The sequence below is a fragment of the Aotus nancymaae genome, unplaced genomic scaffold (genome assembly GCF_030222135.1).
Source record: "Aotus nancymaae isolate 86718 unplaced genomic scaffold, 86718_ANA_hifiasm-v0.15.2.pri h1tg000020l, whole genome shotgun sequence".
NCBI lineage: Eukaryota > Metazoa > Chordata > Mammalia > Primates > Aotidae > Aotus > Aotus nancymaae.
In genome coordinates this window covers 55,271,700-55,296,839 of record NW_026988432.1, presented here as the reverse complement: position 1 = coordinate 55,296,839, position 25,140 = coordinate 55,271,700, and the positions used below count along the sequence as shown (strand labels likewise).

General features: G+C 42.1%; 1 protein-coding gene and 1 non-coding gene across 5 annotated transcripts in view; both read right to left on the bottom strand.

The window, feature by feature from the left end:
* The window catches only part of ESCO1 (establishment of sister chromatid cohesion N-acetyltransferase 1), a 77,213-nt gene extending 56,669 nt beyond the window's left edge, over positions 1-20,544 (bottom strand). For 2 of the 4 annotated variants that reach the window (XR_010343641.1, XM_012445042.2), the window contains exons 1-2: positions 20,107-20,544; positions 6,941-7,076 (exon numbers count right to left, since the gene is read on the bottom strand). The gene's annotated coding sequence lies outside the window, so the exon portion shown is untranslated. The remainder of the gene's footprint in view (positions 1-6,940; positions 7,077-20,106) is intronic. The other 2 variants (XM_012445043.2, XM_012445044.2) reach the window with 2 other exon arrangements.
* Positions 9,996-10,102, bottom strand: LOC135276093 (U6 spliceosomal RNA). Its single transcript, XR_010343663.1, has one exon. It is a non-coding gene; the product is annotated as a U6 spliceosomal RNA (small nuclear RNA).
* Positions 20,545-25,140: the final 4,596 nt, after the last annotated feature.

The window sequence follows — 25,140 nt, the reverse complement described above, 5'->3', positions numbered from 1 at the left end:
TCAAGAAATTTTCCTAGGCCTGAATGACATGAGTTTCCAGACTAAAACAGCCAAGACTGCTAGGTGCAGTGGCACGTCTATAATCCCAGCTACTCTGGGAAGCTGAGGCAGGAGGATCATTCAAGACCAACCTGAGTAACAGAGCAAGACCTACTTCTAGAAAATATTTTTCTTTAGAGACAGAGTGTCACTCTGTTGTCCAGGCTAGAATGCAGTGGCACGATTTCAGCTTACTGCAATCTCCACCTTCTGGGTTCAAGCAATTCTCGTGCCTTAGCTTCCCAAATAGCTGGAACTACAGGCATGCACCACCACACCTGGCTAATTTTTTTGTTTGTTTTTTGTTTTTTTCCAGGACAGAGTCTCACTCTGTTGCCCAGGGCTGGAGTGCAGTGGGCACTCGGCTCACTGCAACCTCCACCTCCTGGGTTCAAGCGATTTTCCTGCCTCAGCCTCCCGAGGAGCTGGGATTACAGGCACGAGCCACCACGCCCCGCAAATTTTTCTGTGTTTTTACAAAAAATTTAAAATGGGGTTTCACCATGGGGTTTCACCAAGTTGGCCAGGCTGGTCTCAAACTCCTGACTTCGTGATCTGCCCACCTTGGCCTCCCAAAACTCTGGGATTACAGGCATGAGCCACTGCACTCGGCCTTTTCTGTATTTTTAGTAGAGTCAGGGTTTCATGACCAACCCAAATCCCCATCAATGATAGACTGATTAAAGAAAATGTGGCACATAGGCCGGACGCAGTGGCTCATACCTGTAATCCCAGCACTTTAGGAGGCTGAGGCAGGCAGATCACGAGGTTAAGAGATCAAGACCATCCTGGCCAACATAGTGAAACTCCATCTCTACTAAAAAATACAAAAATTAGCTGGATGTGGTGGCACGCACCTGTAGTCCCAGCTACTCAGGAGGCTGAGGCAGGAGAATTGCCTGGTCAGCCTGGCCTCCGGGAGGTGGAGGTTGCAGTGAGCCAAGATCGTGCCATTGCACTCCAGCCTGGCACCTGGCAACAGAGTGAGACTCTGCCTCAAAAAAAAAAAAAAAAGAAAAAAGAAAATGTGGCACATATACACCATGCAATACTATGCAGCCAGGAAAAAGGATGAGTTCATGTCCTCTGGAGGAACATGGATGAAGCTGGAAACCATCATTCTCAGCAAACTAACACAAGAACAGAAAATCAAACACTGCATGTTCTCACTCATAAATGGGAGCTGAACAATGAGAACATATGGACACAAAAAGGGGACCATCACACAATAGGGCCTGTTGGGGAATTGGGAGCTAGGGGAGGGATAGCATTAGGAGAAATACCTAACATAGATGAAAGATTCATGGGTGCAGCAAACCACCATGGCACATGTATACCTATGTAACAAACCTTTTGCACATGCACAGGTACTGTAGAACTTAAAGGATAACAATAACTTTAAAAAAAGAGAGAGAGAGAAAGATAGGGTTTCACCATGTTGGCCAGGCTGGTCCCAAACTCTTGGCGTCAAGTGATCCACCCACTTCGGCCTCCCAAAGTACCAGGATTACAAGTATGAGCCACTGCACCTGGCCAAAAAAAAATTTTTTTAATAAACTGAGCATGGTGGTACATGCCTGCAGACAGGCCCAGATGCTCGGAAGGCTGCGGCAGGAGGATCACATGAGCTCAGGATTCGGAGGCTGCAGTGAACTATAATCATGCCAGTGCACTCCAGACTGGGTGACAAAGCAAGGCCCTATCTCTTTAAAAAAACAACCAAAAAACAGAGCCAGGCATGGTGGTGCAGGCCTGTAATCCCAGCTCTTTGGGAGCTGGGGCGGGCGGATCACGAAGTAAGGAGTTCGCCAGCCTGGCCAATGTGATGAATCCCTGTCTCTACTAAAAATACAAAAATTAGCAAGGTATGGTGGCATGTGCCTGTAATCCCAGCTATTCAGGAAGCTAAGGCAGGAGAATCGCTTGAACCTGGGAGGCGGAGGTTGCAGTGAGCCAAGATTGAGCCACTGCACTCCAGCCTGGGCAACAACAGCGAGACTCAGTCTCAAATAAATAAATAAATAAATAAATAAATAAATAGGGGCTGAGGGGTGGTCATCCACAACTGTAATCCTAGCGCTTTGGGAGGCCGAGACCGGTGAATCACGAGGTCAGGAGTTCGAGACCAGCCTGGCCAACATAGTGAAACCCCACCTCTACTAAAAATATAAAAAATTAGCTGGGCGTGGTGGTGGGTACCTGTAATCCCAGCTACTTGGGAGGCTGAGGCAGGAGAATTGCTTGAACCCAAGAAGTCAAGGTTGCAGTGAGCCGAGATCGCGCCACTGCACTCCAGCCCAGGCAACGGTGCACTCTGTCTCAATAAAAAAACAAAGCCGGGCACTGTGGCTCACACCTGTAATCCCAGCACTTTGGGAGACCAAGGCGGGTGGATCACCTGAGGTTAGGAGTTTGAGACCAGTCTGGCCAACATGGCAAAACCCTGTCTCTACTAAAAATACAAAAATTAGCCAGACATGGTGGCGCATGCCTATAATTCCAGCTGCTAGGGGCCTGAGGCAGGAAGATCACTTGAACCTAGGAGGCAGAGACTGCAGTGAGCTGAGATCGTGCCACTGCACTCTAGCATGGGCAACAGAGCGAGACTCCGTCTCAAAAACAACAACAATAAACAGGGAAGGGGGCCTAAGAGTATCTAGAACAACAGATGAAAAAAAAATTTTATTTCTTTATTTTTGAGATGGAGTCTCGCTCTGTCACCCAGACTGGAATGCAGTGGCACGATCTCAGCTCACTGCAACCTCGGTCTCCCGAGTTCAAGCAATTCCCCTGCCTCAGCCTCCTGAGTAGCTGGGATTACAGGCATGCCCCATCACGCCTAGCTAAGTTTTTTTTATATTTTTAGTAGAGACAGGGTTTCACTGTATTGGTCAGGGTGGTCTCAAACTCCTGATGACAGGTAATCCACCCACCTCTGCCTCCCAAAGTGCTGGGATTACAGGCGTTGAGCCACAGGACCCAGCCCCCCCAAAAAAATTTTTTAAGCCTTTTCTATGTTTCTGCTGGCAATGAGGAAACAAGCTTTTAATTTTTTAAAAACCTATCATAAGGATAAAAATATGACTATCAAACTTCTAGGGGGTAAAAATCCTGACCATATACAGATGATTAAGATCAGAATTACAATAAACCTCTCCATAGCAACACTGGAGCAAGATAACGGGAAAATCCTTCAAAATGCTGAAGAAAAATTATGTCCCAAGTAGAATTCAATGCCCAAACAATTAAGTGTGGAGTAGAATAATTTTCAGATATGCAGGGTGTCAAAAAACTTAACTCCCAAACATCCTCCTCTAGTGTCTACAAGAGAATGTGCACCAAAAAATAAGTGTATCAAAATGAAGAAAAGAGGAGGGAGTTCAGAAGCAAAACAGAAAATGAGACTGTACATGTGTGCTCTTACTGAAGTTTACCTGAATAAATATAAGTATAAATAAGTTAGTTTAAAGGAATTTTTAAAAAAGAATTACTATTGATAATACAGATATACAGTCATTTTTGATTGTATACTCATACCAAGAAAAAGAATGACCTGTTTGGTTCAATTCATTTACTAAAAAAAAAAAAGAATGACCTGGCAGTTAATGAACCGAAGATATTTTCAAATATATTTTTATTATCATCAACTTTTGGAATGTACAAACCAAAATCAAGTATCATGTTTTATGAAATAGCACAAGAAGTCTTCCATTAAATTCAGCAAGCAAAGTTCTAACTATATAAACAATAAGCTGAAATACACAATACAAAAAAACCACATGCCATTTATAGCAATACAAAGACATGCACAAACGTGTACAAGCACACACACAAAAAAATCAACTTAAAAAGTAACAGGGTAGATTTATACTGATATTAAAATACACTTAGCTGTAATATTTAACAGTTTAGTTCCAATATATCAATTTGTAGAGATTAACAGAACAAAACAGACTCTAAAAATAGACGTGAAATACAAGTACTAGCTGGGCATGGAGGCTGGTGCCTGTAATCTCAACTACTCTTGAGGCTGAGGCAGGAGAATCACTTGAACCTGGAAAGCGGAGGTTGCAGTGAGCCAATTGCAGTGAGCCAAGATGGTGCCACTGCACTCCAGTCTGGGCAACAGAACAATACTCCATCTCAAATAATAAATAAAATAAAATAAAAATAAAAATATTTATTTATTTTTTTATTTTATTTTTATTTTTTTAGAGATGTAGTTTCACCATGTTGTCCAGGCTGGTCTCGAACTCCTGACCTCAAGCAATCCATCCGCCTCAGCCTCCGAAAGTGCTGGGATTACAGGTGTGAGCCACCATTCCCGGCTATTTATTTTTTGAGGCCCTAATGCAACAAGGGATTTAGATATAAAGGTGGTATTAATTTCATTCATTTCAAATAAATGAAAAAAAATTACTCAACAATTGCTGTTAGATGGGCAAACACACCTATAATAACAGCTACTCCAGAGATAAGACAGGAGGATAACAAAAAAATTACTCAACAATTGCTGTTAGATGGGCAGACACACCTATAATAACAGCTACTCCAGAGATAAGACAGGAGGATAACATGAGGCCAGGAGTCTGACACCAGCCTAGGCAACATAGCAAGATACCATCTCAAAGAAAAATTAATTAATCAGATTTTGACCTGGGTGATAGAGACCACGTTTCCAATAAATAAATAAGTAAATAAATAAATTGGTGTTAGGAAAACTGGGTAACCATCTAGGTAACCTATCCTAGTTCACAAGTAAGAAAATGTTCAAGAAAAATAGTATGGGAAATATTTTTTTTTCTTTTTTTTGAGACGGAGTTTTGCTCAATGCCCAAGGTGGAGTGCAATAGTGGGATCTTGGCTCACTGCAACCTCCACCTCCCAGGATCAAGATATTCTCCTGCCTCAGCTTCCCAAGTAGCTGGGATTATAGACACACACCATCATACCCAGCTAATTTTTGTATTTTTAGTAGAAAGGGAGTTTCACCATGTTAGCCAGGCTAGTCTCAAACTTCTGACCTCAGGTGATCCTCCTGCCTCAGCCTCCCATAGTGCTGGGATTACAAGTGCGAGCCACCGCCTCCAGATAGGAAATCTTTAAATATTTGTTTTCACAGTGAGAAAGACCTTTTAAGCCTTGTTGTAAAATTCAGAAGTCAAGGTTTGAAGGGCAAAACTGGGGAAAAATACTGTCAAGAAATAGCAAAAGCTAATAACCACAATATATTTACAGGGAAAAATGATAAATGGCTGGTATAATAGATAACAAGATAATACAAATTAACACCTATCAGATTGGCCAAAGATCAAGAAGTTTAACAATACAGTCTTGGTAAAGGTTTGTGTCAGATACCTTACATTACTACAAGTGATTCAATGTCTATGCAGGACAATCTATCTATTAAAATTATACATGCTAATTTTCAAACAGTTTCATTTCCAGGACTTTATATTACAGTTATATTGCACAAGTGCACAAGACACATATAACTACAGAACTCACAACAACGTTTCAACAAAGACTGAATTCCCCCCAACAAACAACCAACACTCTAACACTGTTTATATAATTGACGGTACATTTGTACAACAGAATACCATGCAATCATGTCAAGGTAGAAATGAGATTCAAATCAATTCCAGGCAAAATTTCCACAGCACTTTTTTCTTTTTAATAGATCTATAGGTCCAATATTTATTTTTATTTTTGAGATGGGGTTTCTCTGTCACCCAGGCTGGGTGCAGTGGTGTAATCATAACTCACTGCAGCCTCAAACTTCTGGGCTCAAGTGATCCTTCTTGAGGCATGCACCACTATACTTGGCTCCCACAGGCTTTTTATACAGAAATTAACAGCCTGGTTTTAAAATGTATATGGAAATGCAAACTATATACCACAGCCAAAACATTTTTTAAAAAGAGCAGAATTGAAATACTAACACTATCCATTTCAGGACTTACTATACAGCTACAAAAATCAAGACAGTAGGCCAAGTGTTGTGGCTCATGCCTGTAATCCCAGCACTTTGGGAGGCACAGGCAGGTGGATCACGAGGTCAGGAGTTCAAGACCAACCTAACCAACATGGTGAAACTCCATCTCTACTAAAAATACAAAAATTAGCTGGGTGTGGTGGCGTGAGCCTATAATCCCAGTTACTCAGGAGGCTGAGGCAGGAGAATCGTTTGAACCCAGGAGGCAGAGATTGTGGTGAGCAAAGATCGTGCCACTGCACTCCAGCCTGGGCGACACAGCAAGACTACATTAAAAAAAAAAAAAAAAAAAAAAAAATCAAGACAGTATAGCAATGACAAAAGATACAGAGGACAATAAAATAGAAAGGAGAACCCAGAAACAGACCACACGTGTATGGTCAACTAATTTCTTTTTTTTTGAGACAGTTTCACTCTTGTTGCCCAGGCTGGAGTGCAATGGCGCGATCTTGGCTCACCACAACCTCCACCTCCCGGGTTCCATCAATTCTCCTGCCTTAGCCCCCCAAGTAGCTGGGATTACAGGTATGCACCACCACGTCTAGCTAATTTTATATTTTTAGTAGAGATGGCGTTTCTCCATGTTAGTCAGGCTGATCTCCAACTCCTGACCTCAGGTGATCTGCCCGCCTCAGCCTCCCAAAGTGCTGGGATTACAGGTGTGAGCCACGTCGCCTGGCCAATAGTGATGATTTCTAAACAAAAGAACTACTGGACCAAGTTCCAGGAGTATGAGAAAAGCTTACTTTTCACTATATACCCACTGAAATGTTTTATTATGTAGACCTATAACCTTGTTGAAAAATAAAACTAAGTTAAAATTCCATGAAAATATAAAGTATATTTGGCACACAGATTAATCATCTTGGAAGATACTAAATTGTAAAACTATAAGTCACTTACCTTAAAGAAAAAATATATTAACTTTTTTCTTCAAGTTGATTGATGATACTTCTAATGAATGATACTCCTTATCACTTCATGTATGTTTAGTAATTAATCTTAAAAAAAAAAAACTCTTTAGCCAAAGTAGGATAATCTGTTAAAAAAAAATAAGAATACAAAAATATCACTATTAACTGATACATTAAAACAACTTAGACAAAGCTAGACTAAAAAATGGCCCAGTCAGGTGCAGTGGCTCACACCTGTAACTGTAGCACTTTGGGAGGTGGAGGCGGAAGGATCGCTTGAGCCCAGGAGTTTGAGACAAGCCTGGGCAACATGATGAAACCCTGCCTCTTCAAAAACTACAAAAATTAGCTAGGTGTGATGGCACATGTCTGTAGTCCCAGCTACTTCAGAGGCTGAGGTGGGAGTATCACCTGAGCCCAAGGAGGTAGAGGCTGGCAGTGAGTTGTGATCACACCACTGCACTCCAGCCTGGGTGACACAGTGAAACCTCCCCCCATCTCAAAAAAAAAAAAAAAGAAAAAGAAAAAGCCTGTGATGATTTTTCACTATTATATGCAAAACACTACACAACTGCTTGGTCACCATCTCAATCTTATACCGTATGATAGATTCAGTTTTTCTTCAAAAATAATCACTACTTATCCCAAACCCCACTTCCATGGAAGAATTACACTTTCCTTCTGAAAAGATGCGAGGCTTGGCCACATGCCGTACTTTGGCCTCAGTGGGGACAGAGTATCTATCTATACTTCCCTGACCTGATCGTCTTGGCCACCTGACTTACTCTGGGCCAGCCAGATGCCAGTTATCAAGTTGTACCAGTATCCTTTGTTAAAAAACAGTATTCTTTACCCATTGAATTGTCCTGGCACCTTTGTTAAAGATCAACTGCCCATAAATGTTTGGGTTTGTTTCTGTACTCTCAATTCTATTCCATTGGTCTTTATGATCTGATGCCAGGACCACACAATCTTGATTACTGTAGCTTTCTAGTAAATTTTTAAAAGATGAAGTGTGAGTCCCAAACTTTGCTATTCTTTTTCTTTTTTTAGAGACTATGTCTCACTATGATGCCTAAGCAAGTCTCAAACTCCTGGCCTCAAGTGATCATCCCATCTTAGGCCCCTGAGTAGCTGTGAACACAGGCACATCCCACCTTAACTGGCTAATTTTTTAGTTTTTGGAGAGATGCGGTCTCCCTATGTTGCCAAGCTGGTCTCAAACACCTGGCCTCAAACCATTCTCCCACTTCAGCCTCCCAAAGTCCTAGGATTACAGGTGCATGAGCCCAGCCTAAAATAAATTTTTTATTGGTACATAACGATTGCACATATTTCTGGGGTATTATGTGACATTTTGATACAGACATACAACCATGTAATAATCAAGTAACAGTAAATGGAAATACAACCATGTAATAATCAAGTAACAGTAAATGGAATATTCATCACCTCAAACATTTATTATTTATTTGTATTAGGAACATTCCAAATCTTCTCCTAGTCATTTTGAAATATGCAATAAATTATTAACTACAGTCACCCTACTAAGCTACCAAACACCCAAACTTATTCCTTCGAACTGTATTTTTGTAACCATTAACCAACTTCTCTCCATCCTCTCCTCCCTCCACTGTTCTTAGCCTCTGGTAACCACTATGCTACTCTCTACCTCCATGGGATCAACTTTTTCTGTGGCTCCCACATATGAACAAGAATATGCATTATGTCTTTCCATGCCTGGTTATTTCACTTAACATACTGTCTTCCAGTTTTATCCATGTTGCTGCAGATAAACGAGATTTCATATTTTTATGGCTGAATAATATTTCATTCCATACCACATTTTCTTTATCCATTCATCTGCTGATGGACACTTACTTAGGTTGATTCCACGTCCCGCCTATTGTGATTAGTGCCACAATAAACATGCAGGTATCTCTTTCATATACTGATTTATTAAAGTAATTATTTTCAGGCTGGGCATGGTGGCTCACACCTGTAATCCCACCACTTTGGGAGGCCAAGGTAGGCAGATCACCTGAGGTCAAGAGTTCAAGACCAGCCTGACCAACATGAAGAAACCCTGTCTCTCAAAAAAATATATTATTATTATTATTATTATTATATATATTTTTTGAGAGACAGAGTCTCACTCTGTCACCCAAGCTGGAGTGCAAAGGCGTGATTTCGGCTCACTGCAACCTCCACCTCCTGGGTTCATGCGATTCTCCTGCCTCAGCCTCCTGAGTAGCTGGGATTAAAGGTACCTGCCACCACAATTGGCTGATTTTTCTATTTTTAGTAGGGATGGGGTTTCACCATGTTGGTCAGACTGGTCTCAAACTCCTGACCCTGTGATCCGCCCACCTTGGCCTCCTAAGTGGTGGGATTACAGGTATGAGCCACTGTACCTGGCAATAATTATTTTCTTAATTATCTTTTTGGATGGTTCATCACAGTATACACAAAACTAATTTTTGTATACCAATCTTGTGTCCTGTAATGTTGTTAAATTTAATTACATCTAATAGGTTTTTTGTGTGAATTGCTTAGGATTTTGTACATGTAAGATCATCTCATCTGCAAAGACAGAGAATTTTACTTCTTCCTTTCCAACCCGGATGCCTTTTCTTTTCCTTTTGCCGAACTACCTTGGCTAGAACCTCCACTGGAAACCTGCTTTTCACTGTTGAAAGAAGTGGCAAGAGCAGATATTTTCATCTTATTCCTAACATTAGGGAGAAAGCTTTCAGTCTTTCACCATTAAGTATGATGTTAGATATTGGATTCTGTCAAGTATTTTTTTCTGCATCTATTGAGGTAATCATGTCCGTTTCTTTCCTTTACTATACCAACATGGTGTGCCATACTGATTAATTTTCATATGCTAAACCAACTGTATACTGCAGGGATAAATGCAACTTGGTCATTGTGTATTATTATTTTTATAGGTTGCGGGATTCAGTCTGCAAATATTTAGTTGAGGATTTGTGTGGGTATATTCATAAAAATTATTAATCTGTAGGTTTTTTTTTATTTAAAAAAATATGGAACGCTTCACGAATTTTCATGTCATCCTTGCCCAGGGGGCATGCTAATCTTCTCTGTATCGTTCCAATTTTAGTATATGTACTACCGAAGCAAGCACTAATCTGTAGTTTTCTTGTGATTTATTTGCCTAGTTTTAGTACTAAGAAAATACTGCCCTCATAAAATGAGCTAAGAGAGATTCCCTCCTTTTCTGTTTTTTGAAAAGTGTATGATAATGATTGGTGTTAATTCTTCTTTAAACGTTTGGTAGACTGTATCAGTGAAGCCTCTGAGCCTGTGCTTTTCATTTTTGGAGGTATTTTTATTCAATCTCTTTGTTACAGATCTATTCAGATTTTCCATTTCTTCTCGAGTCAGTTTCTAGAAACTTGTCTATTTTATCTAGGTTATTGAAATTGTTAGGATATCACTGTTCATATTCCCCTATAATCGTTTTTATTTTGGTAATATCTCTCATTCCTTATTTTAGTAATTTGGGTCCTGTCTCATTAAAACTTTTTTTATAAAGATAAAAGTAGCCAGGTGCAGATAAAAGTAGTCTCAGGCCTATTATCCCAGCAGTTTAGGAGGCCAAGGTGGGAAAACTGCCTGAGCCCAGGCATTCAAGAGCAGCTGGGACAACACGGGAAGACCCTATCTCTACAAAAAATAAATTAGCCAGGTGTGGTGGCACACACCTATGATCTCAGCTACTTGGGAGGATTAAGCGTGAGAATCACTTGAGGCCAGGAGTTCCACTCTAGCCTAGACAACACAGCGAAACTTCAAAACAAAAAACAAACAACAACAACAACAATAAAACATAAGGTGCCCCTGGGTCTGGTAACACATGCCTATAGGCCTAGCTACTCAGGAGCCTCATGTGAGAGGATCACTTAAGCCCAGAAATTTGAGGCTATACTGTGCCATGATCCTGCCTGCAGAACAGCCACTGTACTCCAGCCCAGGCAAACCAGTAAGGATCCACGAAAAAAAAGAAAAAAAAAAAAGCAAAACCCACAAGGTGGTTGGATTTGTCCTAACAGATATCAAGACTTACTATAAAACCACATTAATATGTGATATCATTTCCAGGATAGACAAATAGACCAATGGAACAAACCAATGACATGAAATAGAATCAAACCAAGTATTTAATATATATGATTATTTGGTTTATGATAGACAGCACTGTAGCCTTAAAGAAATAGTACTGATTTTTTTTGATGAAGCAAAAACAGAAGAAAAAAAAAAAGAAAGAAATAGTACTGGGATAACAAGGTATCACATGGGGGGGGAATGAAATTAGATCCCTAGGCTGCTCTGCCTAGGGAGTAGCCATTCTTTATTCTTTTACTTTGTTAATAAACTTATTTTCACTTTACTCTTAAAAGAAAAAAGAAAGAAAGAAAAAGAAATTGGATCCATACATCATACAATGGCAAATGGATTGATTACAGACATAAAATGTGAAGAAAGGTGAAAATATTAACTTATAGTATCCACAGATTATACAGTATGTATAAGACATCCTACAAATTAATAGAACAGCCAACCAAAGAGAAAAACTGGCCAGGTATGGTGCCTCACACCTGTAATCCTAACACTTTGCGAAGCTGAGGTGTGAGAATCTCTCGAGCACAGGAGTTTAAGACCAGCCTGGACAACACGGCAAAACCCCATCTCAACAAAAAATACAAAAATTAGCCAGGCATGGTGGTGTTCACCTATAATCCCATCTATTTGGGAGGCTGAGGTGGGAGGCTGCAGTGAGCCTTGATTGCACCACTGCACTCCAGCCTGGGCAACAGAGTGAGACTCTGTCTCAAAAAATAAATTAATTAAATTAAATAAATAAAAATAAAAAGAAGATTCAGAGATGATTTAATTTTAGAAATGTTATTAATAGATAACATCAGCTGGGTGTGGTGTAATCAAGTCTGTAATCCTAGCACTCTGGGAGACCAAGGTGGGCAGGTCACCTGAGGTCAGGTGAGACCAACCTGGCCAACATGGTAAAACCCCATCTCTACTAAAAATACAAAAATTAGCCGGGCATGGTGGTGCATACCTATAATCCCAGCTACTCGGGAGGCTAAGGCATGAGAACTCTTTGAACCTGGAGGCCGAGGCTACAATGAGCCTAGATTGCGCCACTGCACTCCAGCCTGGGCAGCAGAGTGAGACTCCATCTCAAAAAAAAAAAAAAAATAGATAACATCAAGTGAAATAAAAACAATTACCCTATCACTTCAATGTAGCCACTTTTCTCCAAGTAACTTCTTAAAATTAATCAGTCTTTTTCCTATACAACCCTGGGACTGTTTTGCCCAACCTCATCTTGATTTTTTTTTTAATTTACTTTTTTCTTTATTTTGTTATTTATTTATTTATTGCCCTTAAATAGTCTCCTTTCCAATCGTCTTGTATTTCAACACACCACTGGAAACTTCTAGCCATCTCAAGGTGCAGTAATTCCATTAGATTTACTGCAGAATCAAGCTCCATATACCTCTCAAAAAAAAATCCCATAAACCTGTGGTTGTGATCTTATTTGGGAAAAAAAAGTCTCTGCAGACATAACTAAATTAAGGATCTTGAGATGTGATCATCCTGGATTATCCAGGTAGGCCCTAAATCCAATAACAAATGTCCTTGTAAGAGAGTGGCACAGATATGCTTGTAAGAGAAGGAGACAGAAACAGGCAAGAGAAAATAATGTGAAAATGGAGGCAGAGATTGGAGTAATATGGTCATAGGCCCAGGAATGCCAGAGAAACCACCAGAAGGTAGATGAGGCAAGGAACAAATTTAAGAGAATAAATTCTTTTTTTTGAGACAGAGTCTCACTCTATTGCCACGCTGGAGTGCAGTGGCATGACCCCAGCTCACTGCAACTTCCGTTTTCCGGTTTCAAGCAATTCTCCTGCCTCAGCCTCCCAAGTAGCTGGGATCTCAGGCATGCACCACCATGCCCGGTTAATTTTTTGTATTTTTAGTAGAGATGGGGTTTCACCATGTTGGCCAGGATGGTCTTGATCTCTTGACCTCGTGATCCACGTGCCTCGGCCTCCCAAAGTGCTGAAATTACAGGCGTGAGCCACCACGCTCGGCCAAATTTCTATTGTTTTTAAGCCATCAAGTTTCTGATAATTTGTTAGAGCAGACATAGGAAACTAGTATCTCTCCTAAGCTGACTATCACATTAAGGGGCCTACAGTTTTCCCAGTACAATCATTGTTCATCTTATGCAAAATTCTTTACATGTCTCTTTTAAGGTTTATGCCATTCTGCTATCAAACTTACTTTCTTCATTGTTGTATTCCTACTGACCACCAGAAACTCTTTAATCATTGTTTTCTACTCCAATCAAGCTGTTACAACCATCATCAACTACAAACTTCACATGGATCACTACAGATCCTTAATCTCCTTAACAACAATAATTTACCAATTCTTTTTTTTTTTTTTTAAGACAGATTCTCGCTCTGTTGCCCATACTGGAGTGCAGCAGCATGATCTTGGCTCACTGCAACCTCCACCTCCCGGTTTAAGCAATTCCCTGCCTCAGCCTCCTGAGTAGCTGAGATTACAGGCGTGCGACACCATGCCCAGCTAATTTTTGCATTTTTGGTAGAGATGGGGTTTCACCATCTTGGCCAGGCTGTTCTTGAACTCCTGACCTCGTAATCCACCTGCCTCAGCCTCCCAAAGTACTGGATTACAGGCGTGAGCCACCATGCCCAGCCTAATTTACTAGTTCTTAATCCATTTCAACTATACAACGTTTTAACCACATCAAAGAAAAGAGAGAAGTATTGACTGCAAATCTAGGTTTAGTGGCTTGTCAAATTCATAACTCTTTCTGAGAAACTTGCCATGGCCACAGGCACCTCCTTTGAAAAAAAAAAAAGGGCTGGGAATGGTGGCTCACCCCTATAATTCCAGGTCTTTGGGAGGCCAAGGCAGGCAGATTACCTGAGGTCAGGGGTTCAGGACCAGCCTGGCCAACATGGTGAAACCCCGTCTCTACTAAAAAAAAAAAACACAAAAATGAGCCGGGCATGGTGGTGCATGCCTGTAGTTCCAGCTACTCAGGAGGCTGAGGCAGGAGAAACACTTGAACCTAGGAGGTAGAGGTTGCAGTGAGCCAAGATTGCACCACTGCACCCCAGCCTGGGCGAGAGAGCGACAGAATGAGACTCTGTCTCAAAAAACAAAAAACAAAAACCTTAGACAATTCACAGTTGCATTCTGAAAGTCCTGACCCTGCTATGCTTCCCATAGCTAACTAGATCAAGGGTGGGTTTGTGACCCAAGAGGTGCCAACATCTAGTTACTATAATGCAGGGTTTTCCAACCTCACCACTATAAACATTTTGAACCTTTTGAACATTCTGAGTAAATACTCAGACATACAGTCTTCGTTGTGGGGAGCTGTCCTGTGCATGGAGGAGCAGCAGCCTGTTCAGCAACAGCAGCAGCAGCAGCAACCCTTCCCCTGGTCCTCACAATCAAAGTTATCTCTAGATACTGCAAATGTTTCCCCAGAGGCAGAATCACCCTGGGTTAAGATCTACTACTATAATAGCAAAGAACAAAATTAAGAATTATAGATACCTGCTGCTTGAGGAATTAAAACAAGGCAAACCAACTGCTAGAGCTTTACTATTCTCAGCCACCTTCTGAGTCCTGAAATATATTCAGGTTTCTTTAAGACCTAGTGAATTGTTCTTCAGCAAAGTCCTTTTCTTCCACAAGATCTAGCTCTGTAAATAGTCTTTTATTTCTACATATCCTCCCAATGAACTACATTATTTAAGGTAACCCAAGTATTTCTCACATTCTAAAATGCATAATAGATCACTTGAGGTCAGGAGTTAGACACCAGCTTGGCCAATATGGTGAAACCCATTGCTACTAAAAATAAAAAAATTAGCCAGATGTGGTGGTGCACGTCTGTAATCCCAGCTCTTCGGGAGGCTGAGGCAGGAGAACTGCTTGAACCCAGGAGGTGGAGGTTGCAGTGAGCCAAGATGGCACCACTGCACTCCAGACAGGGTGACAGAGCAAGACTCCATCTCAAATACATAAATAAATAAAATGTGTAATAAATACTCAGAGATTATAAATCTTTTTTTTTTGAGACAGAGTTTTGCTCCAATGGTGCGATCTCAGCTCTCCGCAACCTCTGCCTTCCAGGTTCAAGAGATTCTCCTGCCTCAGCCTCCCAAGTAGCTGGGATTACAAGTACGTGCCACTACACCTGGCTAATTTTTTGTAGAAACGGGGTTTTTAGTGAAAACAGGGTTTCACCATGTTAGCCAGGCTGGTCTTGAACTCCTGACCTCAGGTGATCCACCTGCCTTGGCCTTCCAAAGTGCTGGGATTATAGGCATGAGTCACCATGCTGGGCCAGCTATAATAATATTAATAATCAGCTATAATAATATTACAGAGATAATTGGGTTTTTTGGTTTTTTTTTTGAGATGGAGTCTTGTTCTGTTGCCAGGCTGGAGTACAGTAGCATGACCTCGGCTCACTGTAACCTCTGCCTCCCAGGTTCAAGCGATTCCCCTGCCTAGCTGACGTAATGTTTTTATGAAAAAAGATAAAAAACAAAATATTGGTCAGTTGAGATATGAGGGCTGGCAGCTTAAGCTGAAAAATAAGGCCGGGCACGGCGGCTCACGCCTGTAATCCCAGCACTTTGTGAGGCTGAGGCAGGTGGATCATCTGAGGTCAGGAGTTCAAGACCAGCCTGCCCAACATGGTAAAACCCCATCTCTACAAAAATAAAAAAAATTAGCCAGGCATGATGTTGGGTGCCTGTAATCCCAGCTACTCAGGCGACTGAGGTAGGAGAATCACTTGAACCTTGGAGGCAGAGACTGCAGTGAGCCAAGATAGCAAATCCTGGGCAAGAGAGTGAGACTCCATCTCAAAAACAGATAAATAAAATATTTACTCAGTTACTTCTGGTTTCACTTAACTACTTGCCAATTCAATTTCCATACATTAATCCCTTCAGTTTCAATAACTACATTAATTCTAAACATTCAATTATTTACCTTAAAGCAGCAGTGCTCAAAGTGTAGTATGGGGACTCTCAGGATCCCAAAGACCCTTTCAAGGGATTACTGAGATCAAAATCACGTGAGAGTAAAAGATTAAAAGTACAAAACAAACCAATGAATTCTAATGCAACAGAATATAAAACATATGTAGACATGGTTTCAGATTCCACATTGCACTAGCCTTTAAGAAATTACTACTTGTTCAGTTTTGTTGCAGAATCAAAGAGTATCACAACTATGTAAAAAAGTTAAGATACCCCGCTCAACATACTCATCATAAACTTCAACCAGATTGATAGGAGAATCCAGCTGTCTTGTATCAGGTCAAACATTAAGATTTACAAAGATGTAGTACTATCACCATTCTTACACTAAATTTTTTATTTTGGAATAGTTTTTCATTAAAATGTTACTTATTAAATATATTAAGCTGAGTGTGCACACCTGTAGTCCCAGCTATATGGGAGGCTAAAGCAAGAGGATTACTTCACCCCAAGAGTTCAAGGCCAGCCTGGGCAACACAGTGAGCATGTTACTGAAAAAAGAATTTTAATTAAAATTAAAATGTTACTTACATTAAGCTGAAGTTTAATTATATTCATATAAATTTATATATATGAAATTAATTTCTAATATAGTAACTAGCAATAGATATAAATCCATATAAACAAAAGCTACTGGAGTCCTACATAATTTTTTTTTTTTTTTGGAGGCGGAGACTTGCTCTGTTGCCCAGGCTGGAGAGCAGTGATGCAATCTCGACTCACCGCAACCTCTGCCTCCTGGGTTCAAGTGATTCTCCTGCCTCAGCCTCCCAAGTTGCTGGGACCATATGGGTGTGCCACCAGGCCCAGCTAATTTTTTGTACTTTTAGTAGATACAGGGTTTCACCATGTTAGCCAGGATGGTCTCAATTTCCTGACCTCGTGGTTCACCCGCCTCAGCCTCCCAAAGAAAGTGCTGGGATTACAAGCATGAGCCACCGTGCCTGGCCCAGAGTCTCACATAATTTTTAAGAGTGTAAGGGGATCCTAAGACCAAAAAGTTTGAGAACCACTACATTAAAGTCATACTTAATAGCTCCTTTTAATTTACCCTCTGAGTTTTTGCATGAATCTTACATATGCTGCCATAAATGCTTAAAGGAAGGTGAAGAGAGCCGAGGATATAAATCTTCCTTTCTTCAAATGCATTGTAATGCATTCAAGCATAAGATGTATATTCCCCTTCCCCTCAGAAAAAGATAAGACATAATGACTGAGTTAAGAGAATGCTCTATTTGCCAAAAGTAATTACAGTATTATAATACCAAACTTATACAGAAAAAACGGAACCAAAGGATTTTCATTGAATGATGCACAGAAAAATACGAGTGTCAGGGTTACAAAAGGGTTAAGCTACTCTGTAAGTTAATTATCTAAAGTAACAATTTTACTAGAGTCGGTTTCTATTACCTAAATTTTAACCACCTTCAATAGAGTATTCCAAGAACTCTATGTGGAACAAAAATCTGCCAATAAAAGTCATGAAAAAATAAACTATTACAAAAAAATCTGAACTGTGCAGTGCTGGTCGCCTTCGTTAATAGAATAAATACAATCAGCTCTGCATCATAATGAATTACCAAGCTAAAAAGGACTAACTGGCAAAAGAAGTTAATGGTATTCATTAATTAGGGTACTTTTTTGGTTATTCTGTGAAGCCTAATTTATCAATTTAAATGCCAGCACCTTGTATGGGATGGACATTAAAAAAAATTACTTGGCCAGGCATGGTGGCTCACATCTGTAATCCTGGCACTTTGGGAGGCTGAGGCAGGTGGATCACCTGAGGTCAGGAGTTCAAGACCTGCCTGGCCAACACCCTACTAAAAATACAAAAAATTAGTTGGGTGTGGTGGTGAGCACCTGTAATCCCAGTTACTTGGGAGGCTGAGGTGGGAGAATCACTTGAACCTAGGAGGTGGAAGTTGCAGTGAACTGAGATCATGCCACTGCACTCCAGCCTGAGCAACAGAGACACCATCTCAAAAAAAAGAAAATTATTATTTGTTCACTACAGAATCATAATATTGAGAAAGGTAAAACAGTAACATATTTTCCTCAGTCAGCAATGATAAAGGAGTTCTAGCTCATAAGTCAGGACAAATTTTGGAAATGTGCTTCCAAAGTCACACATCTGACCCAACACCCGTATTCTGCATTCTGCCTTTACGGAAAAAGTTGCTCTAATACAGTCCTAGTTTCCTCATTTTCTTACATGCCCTAGGCTTGAATTTGTGGCTTCCAAGTTAAGCACTTTTTTTTCTCTTTTTTTGAGAAGGAGTCTCGCTCAGTCTCCCAGGCTGGAGTGCAGTGGCCTGATCTCGGCTCATCGCAACTTCCGCCTCCCCGGTTCAAGCGATTCTCCTGCCTCACCCTCCTGAATAGCTTGGATTACAGACGCGTGCCACCATACCTGGCTAATTTTTGTATTTTTAGTAGAGACAGAGTTGTACCGTGTTGGTCAGGCTGGTCTCAAACCCCTTGTCTCGACCTCCCAAAGTGCTGGTATTACTGGAGTGAGCCACTGCACCCGGCCCAAATTAAGCACTTTTTAAAAAAAATTCTCATGCTACTCCCACGTCTAATTCCATTGATGTTGAGGTTTTTTTTTGTATTTCAAATTTAAAAAAATAAAACAAATTTACCAGGCACAATGGCTGAGGCCTGTAATCCCAGCACTTCTGGAGGCCCAGGTGATCACCTGAACCCAGGAGTTCTAGACCAGCCTAGGAAACATGGCGAAACTCCGTTTCTACAAAAAATACAAAATTTAGCCTAACATGGTGGCAGATCCCTGTAGTCCCAGTCACTTGGGGAGGTGGAGGTGGGAGGATTGTTTGAGCCCAGGGAGGTCGAGGCTGCAGTGAGCTGTGATTACACCACCGCAATCCAGCCTGGGCAACGGGGCGAGACCCCTGCCTCAAAATAAAATAATAATTTAAAACTCCATCAGTGTTGGTGTCCTGTATAAAACAGAAACTAAAGACTTCATCAGGAGACAAAGTGAATACGGCATAGTTCACCACAACCTGGATGTTTTCAACTGAAATCCATGTCTTATACAGTCTTTTAAAAAATCAGTGTTGGTGGGGTGTCCACCCAACACCTTATTCCACTAAGTAGAGCTTTTGTTTCCTGCAAAGCTTATTTATTGAGATATCATTTGGTAATACTATTTAGATACCATGTGCCACGATTCCTGGTTAAAGAGATCTCATTGCAGCTAAGACGACAGAAAACAAGGCTCATAGTACTTCTTAAATCGCAAAGCTTGAGCTCCTTCCTCCTCCTCTTCCTCCCTCCCCGGGTACACGTTGCGTCCCCATCCCCCCAGAAAATAAAGTACACGCCGGGTTTTCGGCATCACTGAGAGGCGGAGGGAGAAGGCAGTCTTCTAATTGATGGACTTGCTTTCCCATTCTGCCTATGCAAAAAAAACCCCCATAGTAAAATAATCTTGAACCGTGATAAAAATCCAGGACCCAATTCCCTTTGGCTCGCCTCTCTCCACCGCTATAAACTTCACTGCGGCCCTCAATGCACTCATTTCTATTCCAGGGCCGCCCTACCTGTGCCGAGATCCCCATCTCCAGCCCGAGTTACTCCATGACCTTGGCCCCGCTCCCCTCCCAAGCTCAAGGCTGTAAAACTAGGACCCCACAATGCGCCCCGCAGACTGCCGAGGCCTCCAGGCTCAGGCCAGGTCAGCGGGTTGCGGCGAAGGGCGGCGAGCGACGGCTGGAGAGGCTGGCTGTGGGTAAGCGCTGGGAAGAAAAAACGCCAGGGGCGGAGACCGGGCCCGAGGCTACCTGCCAGGCCAGCGCCGGCGAAGTCCTGGTGATCGCAATGGCTGCACGCCACCTCGGGGCTCCTGGAGCCCTCGCTTCCGTGCTGGGAACTCCGGCCCGGCCCTGCCCTATCCACGGCCCCTTATGAACTCCGACCGCCCAGCAAGCAGCGGCAGGTGGTGCGCGGCCGCGAGAGCAGGTTTACTGCCTACCTTAGGCGACGGCGTCTCGGAGCCTGGAACCTCCCGCCTCCTTCCTAGAGGCGCGAAGAGCCGGGACCGAAGGAGTAGGAAGAGGCGTGCGAGGCAACACGCCACGGAGGGTGGAACAGGAAGACGGAGAACCGTCCGCTCCCTGGAGGGGCTGGTAAAAGGGAGGTGAGGACGCAGGCGGCGGGGACAGTCAGGGACGCTCGCGTACCTTCCTTTTGCCTGGCAGAGGGTCCGACTAGAGCCAGCGGATCCCCTCACATCCGGGTATCTGGAGACACTCAGCTGCTTTTGCTGCGGCCGCCGCCTCCCCCGCAGCGCAAACACCAAACTTCCGGCGACGACTGCGACGCCTCGCTCGTCAGATGGGAGTTACCTGTGACCGTCTTGGGTGCGCTTGCGCAACGCTTCTCTTCAGCCCTAACCGGCTCAGCTGACGTGCACAGAAGACGAAGATGGCCGCTACGCTCACTGCGTGTCACGCAGTTTTTCACCCTGGCCCGGACGGCTGGGCGTCGGGGAAAGGAGAGCCAGCGTCCATCCTCAGCGCAGGCGCGGTGGGAGGTCTCGCGCGCGCGCGCGCCTCCGCGGGTGGGCGCCCGGCGGGGAGGTGGCGGCGCCTCCTAGCGGCGGCCGCTTGTCCTTCTTGGGGTCATCGCTTTGAGCTAAAAACCACCCAGGCCCCCGGCGGTAGTGGTTTACCTGGGAAATTTGTCACAACTGGTTGCCGTGTAGATTTCGGCTGTTTCTATCTGCGATGTCTAATCCAAGTGCCTTTGGTCTTCCATACGAGCCAATGTAAAGAAGGAGGCGGGGGGCCGGGCGCAGTGGCTCTCGCTTTTAATCCCAGCACTTTGGGAGGCCGAGGCAGGTGGATCATTCGAGATCAGGAGTTCAAGACCAACCTGGCCAACATGGTGAAACCCCATCTCTACTAAAAATACAAAAATTAGCCGGGCAGTAGTGACGTGCTCTTGTAATGCCAGCTACTTGGGAGGCTGAGGTGGGAGAATCCCTTGAACCTGGGAGGCGGAGGTTGCGGTGAGCTGAGATCGCTGACCAAGAGAGTAAGACCCTGTCCAAAAAAGAAAAAAAAAGAAGGGTGGGATCCTTTTCTCCTTCCCTGCACTGCACTCCAGTGCCTCCAAAAAAGGCAGGGATTCACCCTCTCCTTGTACACTTTCCTCCTGTGTACCAGAGCGCAAGGGCCATCAGAAATTGTAGAATATTCCACTACATTTTTAGTCAGACTGAGTGTTCAGACAAAGCTTTGGCTCGATCTTGGAGGCCTCTAGAGATAGAAGAGATGAATCCAGGGTTCTATCACTATACTATGATTCCTGGTTCCCACACTTTTTTTTTTTTGAAACAGGAAGGATCTTGCTGTGTAGCCCTGGCTGGTGTGCAATGGCACAATCACAGCTCACTGTAGCCTCGACCTGGGCTCAAGCGATCCCTCCTGCCTCAGCCTGATGAGTAGCTGCAACCAAAAGCACACGACACCACCCATGCCAGGCTAATTTTTTTATTTTTTGTTGTGATAAGGTCTCACTGTGTTGCCCAGGCTGGTCTCGAACTCCTGGCCTCAAGCGATCCTCTCTCCTTTGCTTGGCTTCCCAAAGCGCTGGGACTACAGGCCTAAGCCACTGCAGCTGCTACCACACTGCTTTTGAGCATATGTTATGTGTAGCTCTTATTTGCGGAACTATGAGGTTAGATGGGTACTTGTGCCTTTCAGAATGGGAAGAGGTGATCATAAGTGAGTTTTCCCCTTCCTGCCCTCCTTTGAAGCCAAGTACAACCAAAATATGCTCTGTTTGTCAAACCTGAGGTTTTTCTGACAGTTCATCTTCTACGAAATTTTAGCGAACTGCCTGTCAGTTCGCTCAAGGGGATTTTATGACTTAAATGAGGCCAGGTATGGTGGCTCACACCTGTAATCTCAGCACTTTGGGAGGCTGAGGTGGGCAGATCACTTAAGGTTAGGAGTTCAAAACCAGCATGGCTAACGTGATGAAACCCCATCTTTACTAAAAACATAAAAATTATCTGGGCATGGTGGCAGGCGCCGGTAATCCGAGCTACTGGGGAGGCTAAGGCAGGAGAATTGCTTGAACCCAGGAGGTGGAGGTTGCAGTGAGCCAAGATCACTGCACTCCAACCTGGGTGACAGAGTGAGACTCATCTCTGGGGAAAAAAAAAAAAAAGCTAGTTATCTATCAGTAGATCTGACCTATGTTTCCCTTCATCTTCTGATTGGCAGACAAGTGGTAGGACTTCTTTTAGTTGGATAAACTACTTTGTCTTTAAAATTCAAATTCTGGCATACAAAGAAACCATATTTATGAGCTTAATTCTCACAAAATAGGCCTCTGCCTCTGAGTAGTCTGTTCCACTCTATGTGTTATATTGGCCTCAATCAGGAACATAGGAATTTGTGCAAATATCAGTCCATATGAAATCATAGCCCACTGGCCAGGGGCCTAGGCTGTGGCAGCTTCAAGCTCTTCTGACCCTGGTGTCTGATCCCAGCTGGTGGCCTTAAAAAATAGGAAAAGAAAGAAATCATATGTATTTATTTTTGGTACATAACTAATTTGATGTGTGATTAATGCCTGAAATTTATATATACATATATATATATATATATATATGTTTTTTTTTTTTTTTTTTGAGGCAGAGTCTTGCTCTGTCACCCAGGCTGGAGTGCAATGGTGCAATCTCAGCTCACTGTACCCTCCACCTCCTGGGTTCAAGCAATTCTCCTGCTTCAGCCTCCCAAGTAGCTGGGATTACAGGTGCCCACCACCACCCTCAGCTAATTTTCTTCTATTTTTAGTAAAGACAGGGTTTCACCATGTTGGTCAGGCTGATCTTGAACACCTGACCTCAGGTGACCACCCAGCCTCCCAAAGTACTGGGATTACAGGCATGAGCCACCATGCCCAGCCTTATTTTCTTTTCTAAAACTATATATAATCAGTTTCTATGAAAAAAATAAAAATAGTTTGCATTCACCGGAAAAAAAAAAAAAACTTTCTTGAGCATTATTCTTTATCATTTTGAAGGATATTTTTCACTTCTGATTTATGAATATCAGTAGTCTCAATTTGTAGTGTGATTGATTAAATCTTTCTCTGTGATATCATATCATATTTGTTTTTCCTTCTATCAACAGAGCATTCTATCTATGAGCTTTGGAATTTGGTTCATTTAATTTGGTTGTCTACTAAGAAACAATAATGATCTGATTAAATAATAATCCATTATTATTTAAATGACTTTGAACTTACAGTCCTTTCAGGAAAGAGTAAAGAATTAAAGCTTTTTGAGGAAGAGTGGGAGGAAAGAGAGAAGTAGAAAAGATAACTATTGAGTACCGGGTTTAATACTTGGGTGATGAAATAATACGTACAACAAACCCCCATGACACATGTTTACCTATGCAACAAACCTTTACGTGTACCCTCAAAACTAAAATAAAAGTTAAAAAAAATATAAAAAAGAAAAAGAAAAATATAATATTATAATTTGGAAATACAACTATTAACATGTCTTTATCTGAAGCATTTTATTAACAAATATTTAAATGAATTAATAAATATTTTTAGATGTTAAAAGTTTTACAAATAATAGTCAATGAGAAGCCTAGCATTGAACTGGTAAAGAATTATAGATCACTGGAAAGAATCACAAGTTTTAGTTCAAAGGGGGTCTGAGACTAGCAAGAAAATATTTTTTCAGATAACTATAGGAACACATTCAACCTAGAAAAAGAAAGTAGTGTTTGATAATCCAAACGAAATGTTAGTCAGTTCTCTTTAGTTAGAAAATGACCGAAATCCACCTCAAACTCATATAAGCAATATTTAAAAAAAAAAACAAAACAAAACAGTATTGCTACCATAACCGGGAGGTGTAGGGGAGCAGCTGACCTCAGGTTATCCTGAAACCTGAGGATATCAGATGATGTCAGCAGGACACTCTACAATGTCCAGCTCTTCTTTCATCTGTATTAGCTTCATTCTCAAGTATGCTTTCCTGACAACTTGGCAGAAATTACATAAGCTCACAGCAAACTGGTTTCAGTGAAAAGAGAGGTCCTCGTTCCTTAGAGCTCCCAAAAAAGTCCTGGGGGAGAGCTTTGTTTCAGCTTTGCTGTGTGCCAGTGTTAGAAATAAATGCTGTAACCCAGATGACACATCATGGTACTTAGCATTATGGTTACATAAGTGGTGAATGTCTTTTTCACACCCCCTACAGCAAGAATTACAAGACCACATTCTCCTGCTAAACTCAAAACGATGAATGTAATTTCCTGGACTTGTTTAAGTTTCTTGTTTTCCTTGCTGACTCTAAACTGCAGTATATACTTTTCTGCCCTGGCTTATCAGTAGGACATCTGCTTCCGAAACTGATAATGGAATAGTTGCATTGCCTCATATATTACATTCCCATTTCCTTGTTCCTTTTCTTTCTTGTGACCAGTCTAAATGCCTGCAACAGATAAAACCTCTGCCAAATCACAGAGGACAGGACAATCTCACTTTCAGATTAATCCTCCTGCTAGCAGGAAATTAAGGTCTTATTTGTTGCTCCACTCTTGTTGACTTTATTTCAGGACTCTTGACAGTTTTTTTTTTTTTTTTTTTTTTTTTTGAGGCAGAGTTTCGCTCTTGTTACCCAGGCTGGAGTGCAATGGCGCGATCTCGGCTCACTGCAACCTCCGCCCCATGGATTCAGGCAATTCTCCTGCCTCAGCCTCCTGAGTAGCTGGGATTACAGGCACGTGCCACCGTGCCCAGCTAATTTTTTGTATTTTTAGTAGAGACGGGGTTTCACCATGTTGACCAGGATGGTCTCGATCTTTTGACCTCATGATCTACCCACCTTGGCCTCCCAAAGTGCTGGGATTACAGGCGTGAGCCACCGCGCCCGGCTCTTGACAGTTTTTTACTATGAGAAAGTAAAAATCCTAAAAAATTTTGACCTAGAAAATAAAGACAAAGTACAGCTATTTAAGATAAATCAACTGAC